Source organism: Mytilus californianus, unplaced genomic scaffold (assembly GCF_021869535.1).
Source record: "Mytilus californianus isolate M0D057914Y unplaced genomic scaffold, xbMytCali1.0.p SCAF_12, whole genome shotgun sequence".
Lineage (NCBI taxonomy): Eukaryota > Metazoa > Mollusca > Bivalvia > Mytilida > Mytilidae > Mytilus > Mytilus californianus.
Window position 1 is genome coordinate 65,888,440 of NW_026262604.1, and position 12,869 is coordinate 65,901,308.

The 12,869-nt window shown below is 32.0% G+C and overlaps 1 long non-coding RNA gene across 2 annotated transcripts in view; it reads right to left on the bottom strand.

Annotated features, from left to right (window-relative positions):
• Positions 1-11,418, bottom strand: part of LOC127722221 (uncharacterized) — a 67,509-nt gene extending 56,091 nt beyond the window's left edge. Inside the window, exons 1-5 of one of the 2 annotated variants that reach the window (XR_007991701.1) lie at positions 11,346-11,418; positions 7,770-7,971; positions 6,176-6,273; positions 3,813-3,893; positions 3,330-3,341 (exon numbers count right to left, since the gene is read on the bottom strand). This is a non-coding gene — a long non-coding RNA (uncharacterized LOC127722221). Of the gene's footprint in view, positions 1-3,329; positions 3,342-3,812; positions 3,894-6,175; positions 6,274-7,769; positions 7,972-11,345 lie in introns of those variants that run through there. The other variant, XR_007991702.1, reaches the window with a different exon arrangement.
• Positions 11,419-12,869: the final 1,451 nt, after the last annotated feature.

Here is a 12,869-nt window from a genome sequence, read left to right on the forward strand (position 1 = left end):
AGCAGCTCAGTGTTTCTGTTGTTTCGTTTTGTTTCTTCTTTTAGTTTATGTGTTACCCTCAGTTTTGGTTTGTGATCCGGATTTGTTTCAGTTAAATCGATTTATGACTATTGAACAGCGGTATAATACTATTGCTTTTATTTATATGCATGTCCTTGCATGGTCTGTGAAGTAAAAGTGTCTCATTGGCAATTATTCCAACTCTCCTTATTTTTCATTTTATATTAAAATGAAGACATAATACAGTAATAAGCTGCAGTTGTTATGAAAGAGAGGCGAAAGATACCAAAGGGACGTTCAAACTCGAACTCCAACTGAAAACGCCATAACAAAACAAGAAAAAAGACCAAAAGACAAACAATTGTATACAACACACAACAAACTGAGCAACACAAACCCTACCAAAACCAGGAAGGTCGCAGGTGCTCCGGAAGGGTAGGCAAATCTTGCTCCAACTGTAGCACCCATCGTGTTGGTCATGTAAGTATAAATGTCAGACAAAACAATAACAACAGACAAATGCTGAATGTTTATTCAATAGTTGTTAATTTTACTTCCACTTGGACTGATCCATTTAATCAAGTTGTACGTTATGCAGATTAGGTGCTGCAGCATAGACCATCGTCATTACCTTCAGAACTCTCACAGGCATCACACTGTGTCTGGGTAACGTTGTTAGTTACTGGACATATAGTTGGTAGAGCACATCCACAGACTGAAAAATATAGCAAAGTGATTAACTGTAGCTGAACATGTTTGGACATGATAGCAGGAAAACATTACGAAAGATGAAAACAGATTTCATATTTGACAAAGGCAATAACATTTTGAAATGATGCTAAAAGATTAAACTATTTACAAGATATAATTCAGATCTTTGTTATAATTGTATGCTAATTTGAAAAAAGAAACATAAACTAAAACTAAAACACACATCAAAATATCCAATGTTTCATGACCTACAACTTGATTTGGTCCAGGAAGTATAAAAAAAATGTATAAGGTATTGAAGGCAAAACAAAGTTTGATCCTCAAAAGAAAAAATAAAAATCATTAAAAACACTAGTAATAAAATTAATGAAAATAGTTAAAATAAATTCAGTGAAGTAAACTTACAGCCGGATTCGAGGATAACTGAAACATAACATATTTGATTTTTTACCATATTGTAAAGTCAGTGTCATTATACTAACAACAGAAATTTAAAAGCAACATGAAACATAACAAATTTGATTTTTATACCATATTGAAATGTGACTGTCATGTTACTTACCATAGACATTAAATAGCAACATGAAACATTAACATATTTATGTTTTACCATATTGTAAAGTCAGTGCCATGTTACTGGCAGAAAAAATTTATAGGCAACAGAAAAATTAATAGCTTTGATGTTTTACGATATTGAAATATCAGTGCCATTTTACTTACAAATACACTTAATAGCAACATAAAACATAAGATATTTAATGTTGTACCATATTGAAATGTCAATGTCGTGTTACTGACAAAAGAAATTTAAAAGCAAGATAGAACATAACATATTTGATTTTTACAATATTCTAATGTCAGTGTCATGTTACTGAAAAAAAAATTGATAGCAACATAAAACAGAACAGAGTTGATTTTTTACCTTATTGAAATGTTAGTACCATGTTACTTACCAAAGACGCTTAAAAGCAACATTGCATAATCTTTATTCTTAATTCTGTATGGATACAAATAGTGAAGTGATGGCTTAAATACATCCTTCGGGTCTTAAAACAAATTTATTAGTTTTATACCGAATGATTAATTTTACAAATTTGCGAAAAAAAACAAGACAATATCTTGTTTTTTGTTTTTTTTTTAAAGAAGTGAAATCCTTTAATGCTAAACATGATAGCCAAAGTCTTGGGATTGATGGCATATTTGAAGAAATGTACTTCAGACTCTTCTAAATAAACTATTCTATCAAAATCATTCCTTACAGTTTTTGATGAATACACTTTATCCTGATTAATTTTGTTTACGGAAAATGATAAAGCACAAATTCTCCGTGAGGAATATTAAATAAAAGTATAACACAAATACTGAACTCCGAGGCAAAGTTCATAAAACTGACCAATTAAAACGCTATCAATCAACGTAACAAGTGAAAAACAACTTCCATATTCCTGATTTTGTACAGACATTTGAGTAGAAAAAGGAAAGCAAAATAATGAACAAGTTGTACTTACTAACTCCACATTCTACAAAATAACAATTTAATATTTTTTTTTATCTGTGCAATGAATGAGGGGTTAGATGTTGTTGAGGTCATTTCTATATTATTTATTTTATGGCATTTTTATCTATTCTTTGGTTTATTTACTCATTATTTTTCATATTTTAGCGCAAGGTTATTGTCCAATCTTTTCGTTTGCGCATTTTTTTCTTTTCATTGCTTCACCAAAGGTGACTGGGGAATATAAATATTCTCATTACAGGTCTTCCTCCGACCGGCAGTAAAACCCTTGCAAAAGTGGGGCGTCAGTTTGGCTGTGCGGGATGTATCAAGTACGCAGCTGAGTCCGGTCAGAATGGGGACGTTAAATCATTTGCCTCGTGTGGAGAGAATGTCACGCTCTTTGTACGTTAAGAACCCTTGCAACAACTCTTTGAGGGGTCCGTAGGTGGCCTGTTGCATGGCCAAATTCCTGTCCCTATCCAATTTACTCTCTTTTTCCCGTGGCAGTCCAAATTTCCCGCACTTCATCCCGGACGGCCCCTATTGTAAGACCTTCCTATTGTATTAATTATTAACTTGTTCTCGGCCTAAAAATGCATGAAATATTTGCCACTGGACGTTAAGCAACCAACAATCAATCAATCAATCAATCTTTTCATTGCTTGGCCCATAATTCTCTATTCTGCAAATTCCATCAAGTTCTTTTTATATATCAGTTAGGAAGAACCTTCAGTTAAATCTTATAAAAAACCCACATTATCTTGGTTATATATTTGAGATAGTATCTCGAAACTCATCAAATATACCAGCTTATAATTGTGTACGCCAGACGTTTGTTTCGTCTTCATAAGACTCATTAGTGGTGCTCGAATTAAATTAGTTGGAATGCCAAATTTTTTTTACGAGAAATCAGGTTTCCATCATATGAATATTTATTCAAGAAAAAACAAAGACCAGCATTTGCTTAAATTACTTTAGGAGAAAAATTCAACCACAGAATTTCAAAGGAGAACGAAGACATATATTCTGACAAAGGATCCATTCTGTTATCAATTATGTTTACTTAATGTCAGTATATTCCCTTTCTAGTTCAATAAGTATTAAATTCTATTCAACTTACCTTCACTTTGCTCTAAAAGAGAAATGAAGCAGTTTACCTGTGTGGTTGGAATATTATTAATAGTGTGAACATAAAATGTCATATTGTCCTATTTTTTGTTCTTTTAAATTATGTTATTCGCGAATCGCTGTAGGTGTATCGAAGCTACACTACAATCATGCACTAGAATAGGGGAAATATATCATTTGCAATCATACTAGAGGGTCTTGATGTGAGGTCCTTCATTTCTATCTTTTATAATATCTTAGACTATTGTTCTTTATTTTTTATTAATTTTGCCCATTAATCTCTTTTCTTTTTTTTTTTTTTTGAAAATTTAGCACCCAATATATCTATTGTTCTCTTTTTTTCTTATTTTGTCTGCCTACTTTTCTTTTTTTTTTTTTGTATTTTTACTTTTTTTTTTTGGTTTTGTTCTTTTTTATGCAATTCTATAAACACAATCCTGCCCCTTATTCACTATTTCCTTATTTTTATATTTACCTTTGATAATCAAACGTTTGTCCTTATCAAATGCCGATCCATCACAGACATCACACAGAGAAGGATTACCTTCAAATGATGCTAAAAAATAAAACGCGCATAACATTTTAAATCGTGTACAAATATACTCACACATTTTATCTCGAGCATAAAGGGTTTTTTTTTATTTTTTTCATTATGGTCGATGCTTTAGTTTGGAATGAGGTCATTGTTTTAGTGTCTCTAACTGTTGTTTGTATTATATATAATTACGTTAACTGTTTTCAACCTTTCAAACGGGATGCGGCTTAGAGCTTTTGTAATATAAATATAGTCTTGAATATAAATGTTCAGATTTTAATATTAAAATGCAAAATCAATCTTATTCGTTTTTGATCTGCGATATTAATTGTTAAAAAAAGTCTATAAAAACAAGTTGAACATTAAAGTCAACGCATTCCATCCAATTTCAATCAGAATGCAAACGCCATGAAAACGGCAATACTAACCCAGTGCATAACACTATAAAATAAGACATAATCATGTGCCTTATACAGATCTTTGGAAACCAATTAATCAAAATTTAATTGGCGATGTTAGTTTCACTACATTAACGTAATATACGAACTTAATAAATTCAGTTAAATTGTATTTATAGTAGCTCCTTTGTTGATTGTTGCTTTTAGGAAATAAAAAACCTAAATTTTTAATTTTGTTTTAATATGACAATTATATTGAATCAGAGGCTAAAGTAGTTTCGTGGATATTTTCGGAAGAATTATGGGTTTGATGATAAAAGAATAAAAGTTTTCACAATTGAAAATATATGTCTAGCTGTCAATTTAAAATATGGTCCCCACTCTGAAAAATCGATATGGCGGCCAATTTCAAGATGGCGTCCAATAGGTCTAAATTGCAAAACCATGTATAAAACAACGGAAATAATATTCAAACCCAATCTTTTAAAAGCAAATAAAATATAATTCAACGTATCTACTAAGTAAAGATGTATATTATACTTTGAAATATTTTTCAAAATGGCGGAAAATTTCAAAATGGCCGTCATAAAAAAGAAAATCATCAACACTGAGACACTGCTTTTTTATATTTATTTTTTCTATTGAATCACACTTTGAAGTTGAAACGTTATTCAAGGGATTGCTAGTATATGATATACGGTTGCTGGTAACAAGAAGGCAGTTATATCAGAGATTTCATGCCCAGTTTTTTCGTCTGTTTCGAGTTACACATTCTTTAGTTTTCTTGTTGTGATTTGTAAAGTGTTGTATCTCTTCTGGTAGTTTTTCCTTTTTGCCATTGCGTTGTCAGTTTGTAGTCAACTTGTATAAATACCATTTTGGTATCTCCCGCCTCTCTTTTTCAAAAGGATAAAAGTCATTTATTTGAACATTGTAGTTTACCGATGTTCAAATCTTATAAATTACCCACGTATATAAAAATACGGGAAAAAAAACTTAGGGATTCGAATGAACTCCAAAGGAGAAACCAGATGTGACCACAGGGTAAGCGTCTCCTTCTCTGCAAGCTTCACCTGCCATGCGAATTCATACTTAATAAAAATGTCGAGATCGGGAATTGGACAAAGGCCGTAAATTTTTTGATCAGATGACATTTCTGGTATTTAAAAATCTTAGACCGCATAAAAATGCCGCTTTTGAGTTGAGACATAGACCCGTCGTCATTGTGATGGTGACAGTAAAACCGTAAAAAAACCGGAACGATATAGTGTCGACTTAAATCATTCTTTCTTATACCTCTTTTGGGCAGTTTTTGTGTTAGGAGCACACACCGAATGAAGTTTTAATTGAGATACGTGAAAGCTATACGACGGTGTAGAGGATTCTTACGGCTGAGAAATGGAAAGTTGAACCTCGGAATTTTGTAGATACTTGATGTTTTCTACCTGTGTCAGTAAAGAGAAAACGATCAGGATTAAAGGCAAACCTTTGAATAAGTAGTATTCTTAATCTCACTGCGATAAAGGAATTGCAAGCACTCTATGAAATGTTTGTTTTTGAGTGACATGATATCATCAATATATCTGTAAGTGAAATTAAAAAACCTAGCGACATGATTTATTTTTTGTCTTTAATAAGATTTTGTATGAATTATGGTTCATATAAGCCTATCCTTTTTATCGAATAAAATTGAACAGATACGTGTAAACTTACTTCACAATGAATTTGTTTCAAAATCAACACAAATGTCATTTTCGATCTCTGTCGTTGTTCAAATAACAAATAAAGTTACAATTTTGATTATGATGTCACGCACGCGCACGCCTGTTCTGTTGGAATTCAAACATGGCTTTGTTTACAAAGTGAAAGAAGAGCGTCATACTATTATTTATATTTAACACTTACCCCATTCTGACATACAATATACTCTTATATCTTTATCGGTATTGTACATTATGTCCCTCATACAACGGTATGCGAATACATCATAATCAATACGTCGTCTGAAAGTAGAATTGAAATATGGACTAAACGCTCAGTCATGTACATTCACCTGCTGATATTTTGCATATGATTTGAATATATTCAAATTTTTTAATGGGAATTGTCCGTTATATTGTTATTTTTTCATAGTTAACACTAGATGTTTCCGAAACTACTTGTGTATCCTATGTTAAAGGCATGTCTATTCCATTGTGATATATGCATGTGTGAAAAACATGAATTGAATCCTTGTGTTCTACGAAAGTTCAAAATGAAGGAAAAATAGCAAAGATTTTGGGTTAAAGATATAAGGATTAAACACATTTTTACTATAAGTTATGGATGTGAAAGCACACATAATGACTAACATACTGTAAATAAAAGTCCTTTTGGACTTCTATTCAATCTGAGGGTAAATCGAGAGAACATACACATGAATAACCTCTTGAAAATGAGTGTATGTCTTTAAGAAAATAATTTGATATAGTGCAAATGCATACTAGGCTTTTGAAGTAGTTACTTCTAAATGTGTATGTAGGAACAGTTAAAGTAATAATTCTATAAAAATAAAGACATGCCTTTTAGAGAGATATGCACCTTCTTATATTAGTAATTGTAGGTTAAAACTTACAAATTATTGTCAGGACTTATGACTAATATCTTATTTAGTTGATTAGACCTGCTTTTGCGTGATTTCGGCGGTTTCATTCTGCGAAACGTGCAATTAAATGCAATAACGAATTTATTATTATCATCTTATAATAATCACTTTATAATATACTGAATACCTTTTCCATCAAGCTGACAGTGTTTTTCGGACAAAAGCAATCACGGTTAAGTAGAACGCTATGTTTCTCATAACACGTATTTGTTGAGTGAAGTTGACCAATTATGTTGCAGAATAATATATTCACGTCTACATTTTGTGCCCCCAAGAGTGACTGAGGAATAGAAATATGGTCACCATTGCTCTTCTTCCGACCGGCAGTAAAACCCTCGCCAAAATGGGGTGTCCGTTTGGCTGTGCAGGATGTACAAGTTCGCAGCCACGTCCGGTCAGATTGGGGACGTTAAATCCTTTGCCTCGTGTTAAGAGAGTGCCATGCTCATTGAACATCAAGAACCTTTGCAACAACTTTTCCAGGGGTCCGTAGGTGGCCTGTTGCATGGCTAAATTTCTGTCCCTATCCAATATACCCTCATTTTCCCGTGGCAGTCCAAATTTTCCCAACCTTCATCGCGGACGGCCTCTATTTCAGGACCTAACTATTGGATTTATTGTTAATTTGTTCTCGTCCTGAACATGCATGAAATATTTGCTACTGGACGTGAAACAACCAACAATCAATCAATATAAGGTTTGTAAAGAAGTATTCAACAAAAGAACCAAACTTCAATGTAAATTCAAAAAGGAGAAGTCCATAAAACTAAAAAAATCAAACGTTAGACTGAACGAATTGAAAACAACTATCATATTCCTGACTTGGTACAGACAAATGAATAAATGTTTACTCACCGTACTACATAAAACCGTCCACTTCTTGTATAACATTCCCAGTCAGTTTTCTTTTCACCACCGAAATTTTCCGTAAACACAGTAGTATCATTACCTCCTACACTATATGTTTGGTTTACATTGTCTACGTCACAAGAGCAAAGGTCATAGGTTTTATTATGAAGCGTACATGGAAAGCCGCAAAATCCGTGAGGACCGCTGTCTGTCAAATTCAGAAAGGTTTACTGAAGGTGATTGAAAAATGATCAACTTTTGTCAAAATATGCAATTGTTGGAAAGAGCAATAATTGTAATAAAACTTTAAATGTTTTAAATGTGTATAATTAAAGTTTAAAATGAAGAATGTTCATTGCTTGTCAAATTTTAAAATATCTGTTCTTTCATATAATTTTATACTGCATCTCATAGTTACTAGGTCACGATGACCTATCTTGCTTAGCCAAAAGGCAGTTTCATCTATCGAAAAGTAACTCAATAATCAGAACATTTTTACTGAGGTCTTTATTATTGTAATCAAGTAATGGAAAAAACATACGTGAAAGTTACAAAGTCATTGTCTGTAACCTTGTAATCTTGTTTATTTGTTAAATTAATTTTTTCAATACGTTCTAAGTAAAATTTAAAGTAACAATTTAACTGTAAACTAAATGATCAGCTATCTTTTCCAAGTGTTATAGGAAAATATTACTTTTTACATTTGGTGCATATGAGCGCATTTCTGGATTTATCGCCATCAAAAAAACACTCACACCGAAATCAAATTCATGGGGTACCCAACACTTTGACTAAAATAAATTTTGCTGGTTTAATTTTCATAAAATTTTGACAATTTATTAACGTTGACCTGTTAACAATGACATGAAAATTTCAAGAAATTTGAACTACATGTACACAATTAACAGGAATAATTTCATTGGATATATAAAATTATAAAAATCTGTTGAAAAAGGTTTAATGCTTCAAATGAACACAAAACAACTAGCAACTAGAACTTCAGACACAAAATAAACATCTGAGAGTGCTAACAGCTTTTTTTTTTTATTTTTACAAATTATCATAATCAATCTAATTAAATAAAATAAAAAGATATGTTATAAGGTGCTGCACTTCACGCATGAGCTACAACTTTATCGATGCTTTAAGTCTCACCCAGTTTCTTTGTATGGAATTACTGTTGCTTGTGTGCAAATCTTGTGTTTTAAACTTTATTTACGACATTCAAAGGAACTTCGTTTTGTTAGCCTAAATATTGACCAAACGCTGTTTTTTTATTAACTTTGATTCACTTCAATTAACCACCAATATTTGAATTAAATACAGTTTAAACCGCCTTTAATTTAAACAGATTGACAGAAACGTATATGTAACCCACTGGACATGTAGCATACAGTGACACTTAAACTAAATGTCACATGCACAGTCAATGTGTCATAAACGACACGACGAATTGTATTACATTCAGACATTTATTCTTGGAATCATAATGTGTCATTCCTTTGTGTATGCCCTGTAAAAGTCAATACGAGCCATTATATATATTTGATTGACTCACTCACATTTAAGCAATAAGTGTTCTCCTCGAAAATAAATCGGTCTCTGAAATAAAATTTTTACAGTATTTGTTCTAAATGTATTTTTGTTTCTGGACTGTCGTTGTATAATGATTCTCCGCTTACATGAGCGGTGAAATGTGTCGTGGATAATTGGCATATTTAAGTTTTGTTTTACTACATGCATGTGACATGTTAAGCAACCAACTAACTAACATTATTTTTCAAAGAGAACATACTAGGCAACTTCCAAAACAGCTTTGTCAAAAGTAATTTTGTAAACAGTGGTACTACAGTATGCCGTGGTTGGTTTTTGGTTGTACTTTTATTTTTATATATATATAGAAATCGTTCTTATTGCGAATACATTATTCAAAACAGTTCAGCCATTTAATTATACTGTCTAAATTGCTAATACTGTAAAATAAGATTTTCGCGAATAGTTGGTTGGATTTCGCGATTTTTAAATTACGTAATGTAGTCAAATGAGAAAAGATCCAAGTTTTACGTATTCGCAATTATTTATATTCGTGTAATTTGCTACTCAGGAAACATTTATCGCTCTAAAAAAATGAGTAGTTTACAGTATTCATACGTTTAAAACCTGTCACGAGTGATGTCGGTATAGATGAGAAATTTTTGATTTAAATGAATCCGCGGGGACAAATTAGCTCTAAAATGTACTTTTTCAATCACAAAATACACATAACTATGCAGCACGTATTGACGCAAACATTAAAATGATTTTCATTCCCTATAAATGACACAAAAGTTGGTAACGCACGAATTATTGTAAATGGATAACAAAGTTGGAATGGTTTACCATTTATATCATTCTACTGCCTTTTACCATACAATAATACGAACCACAAATATGTTGCGTCTATCATGTCATTTCAATAATGAATTAAGGGGTCATTGATACGTGATTTCAATACGAACCAGTAAACTTTCAGGTAGTCCTGGTATGTAGACATATAATTATTGACAAATTTGCATCGGAAATAAGCTTTCCCTGTGTCAGGAAGAAATGTAGGCAACAGAAATCTACCGATGTTCAAATCGCATCAATCGATTGAGAAGACGCACACAAACGAAGAGAGAAAGACTTTCATTACTCAAATCGTCCATGACGGCATAAGAAGAGTTAGTATAACTCAATTTGAAATCTTTTTGTTTTTATATTTTTTGAACAGCCATTAAATACAATTTTTGATAATATACATCAAATTTAGTAATAGAAATAGGAGATATTTCGAACAACGTTTACAAATAATCAGACTGAGTATAAAAATAAGTTATGAGATACAACTCGACCTGGAATTATTAAATACATTTTCAACAAAAAGGAATCTTAAGTAAAACGTGTTGTTAGATGTACGTGTCAATTTGCCACATAATTACATTGAGTTTTTATCATAATTCATTTCTGTCATAAAAACCTGAAGAGAAGATCACACGAATGCGAAAAAAAAAACAATTTGAGAAATGTGGCAAAACAATATATTGATTATTTTTACTGTCTACATTTTGGGGTCTTGAGCGTGCCTGATCAAAAGAAAAACGTTTTGGACTCTCAAAAGATTTACAAAAAGCATTGGAGCAACTACTAGATGTAACAACTTTATTTGATAATTGGAGTCCAAGTGTTTTTATCGAATGAAAAAGTTTCAAATGTTACATATATTTATCTTTATCACGTCACAAATATGAAGCAGTTGAATCAAAACAAATAAAAAAAGAAAATTTTCTGAAAATAACATAATACAAACTGCAAGACGTATTTTAAAAACATGGCGCCTATTCCTGATACTATCTATTTGTGCTTTACAGGCTTGTTTGACATTAAAATGAGGGAATAATGATTTTGAATTTATAGTGTAATTCAATTGTTAAAATATCCCTTCATGGAAAGTGTCATAAATTTTTTATTCAAAAGAACTGTACGGTATTTTTTCTGAATTTCTTCTAAAAGGATATAAATATTAAAACAAAAGCAGTGTATAGTTTAATTATTTAACATTACCTTCAGTCTTTCCAAGAAAGCTGACCAACACAGCCACCATAATTTCTGTCCACATCTTCTTCGTTGTTTTACTTGTTGCAAACTAACTCTGTGTAACAGGTAGAAGTTTGCATGTAACCGATTTCAAAATCAATGATAAAAGATACACATGGCTAAACCTGATGTATTGCATTGTATAAAATCAATTTTAATTACACAGAATGTCTATGTTTTAAAAAATGCATATCTTATCTATCTTATGTTTAGTGGTTGTTGTTAAATAAATAAAAAGGCTACACCAAACACATTTTTCGTTGTGTAGGTTTTCAAACATGTAATGAAATATTATTCACATGCTTATGGATATTTCCTTTTCCGCACATAGATATAGAAAGTGATATTAATTTTACGTTTTATTATTATTTAACGACATGTGTACCTTTATGATGCCAAATTGCCTGAGTTGATAAAAAAAATATTTTAATGAAGAATTTAGAATGTAACAAATACTGTCCAGTTCAAGAATTGTGTCTGATTTTGTGTGTTTTCTCTTTAAGTTTTACGTTTTAATTATTTTGCCTGTGAACGTTTCCTGGGATATAAATATTAAACTCCTAATAATTAACACATCCTGTCTAAAACGAGTATTATCGAGTAATTTTCATTTTGTTCATTTCTAACCGATTAACTATCATGGTTAATTAAAATATTGTTTACGAATGAAATAAATTTATTTATTCATCAAAATTTATCAAATGTCCCAAATAATATATATGTGTACGTGATTATTTGATTGATAATTGGTATTTAACGCCACATTCATCACTGTTTGTTATACTGTGGGGGTCAGTTAATTATTGATTGCGGAAATCGGAATGCTGGGAGAGAGCCACCGACCTACGGCAGAACAACTGACAATCCTACTCAATTAAGATTGGAGTCGAACGCAACTGTCACGTGCATGGTTCTAACTAACAACCTCAGTGTATACAGGCTAGTGATACAGTAGACGAACTACTTAAACCTTACAGCCTCTTGTACCTGAATGAGATAGTAACCAGCAGATACAATAAACTAACAACCTCAGTGTATACAGGCTAGTGATACAGTAGACGATCTACTTTAACCTCTCGGCCCCTTGTACCTGAATGAGATAGTAACCAGCTGATACAATAAACTAACAACCTCAGTGTTTACAAGCTAGTGATACAGTAGACGAACTACTTAAACCTCTCGGCCCCTTGTACCTGAATGAGATAGTAACCAGCTGATACATTAAACTAACAACCTCAGTGTATACAGGCTAGTGATACAGTAGACGAACTACTTAAACCTCTCGGCCCCTTGTACCTGAATGAGATAGTAACCAGCAGATACAATAAACTAACAACCTCAGTGTATACAGGCTAGTGATACAGTAGACGAACTACTTAAACCTCTCGGCCTCTTGTACCTGACTGAGATAGTAACCAGCAGATACAATAAACTAACAACCTCAGTGTATACAGGCTAGTGATACAGTAAACGAACTACTTAAACCTCTCG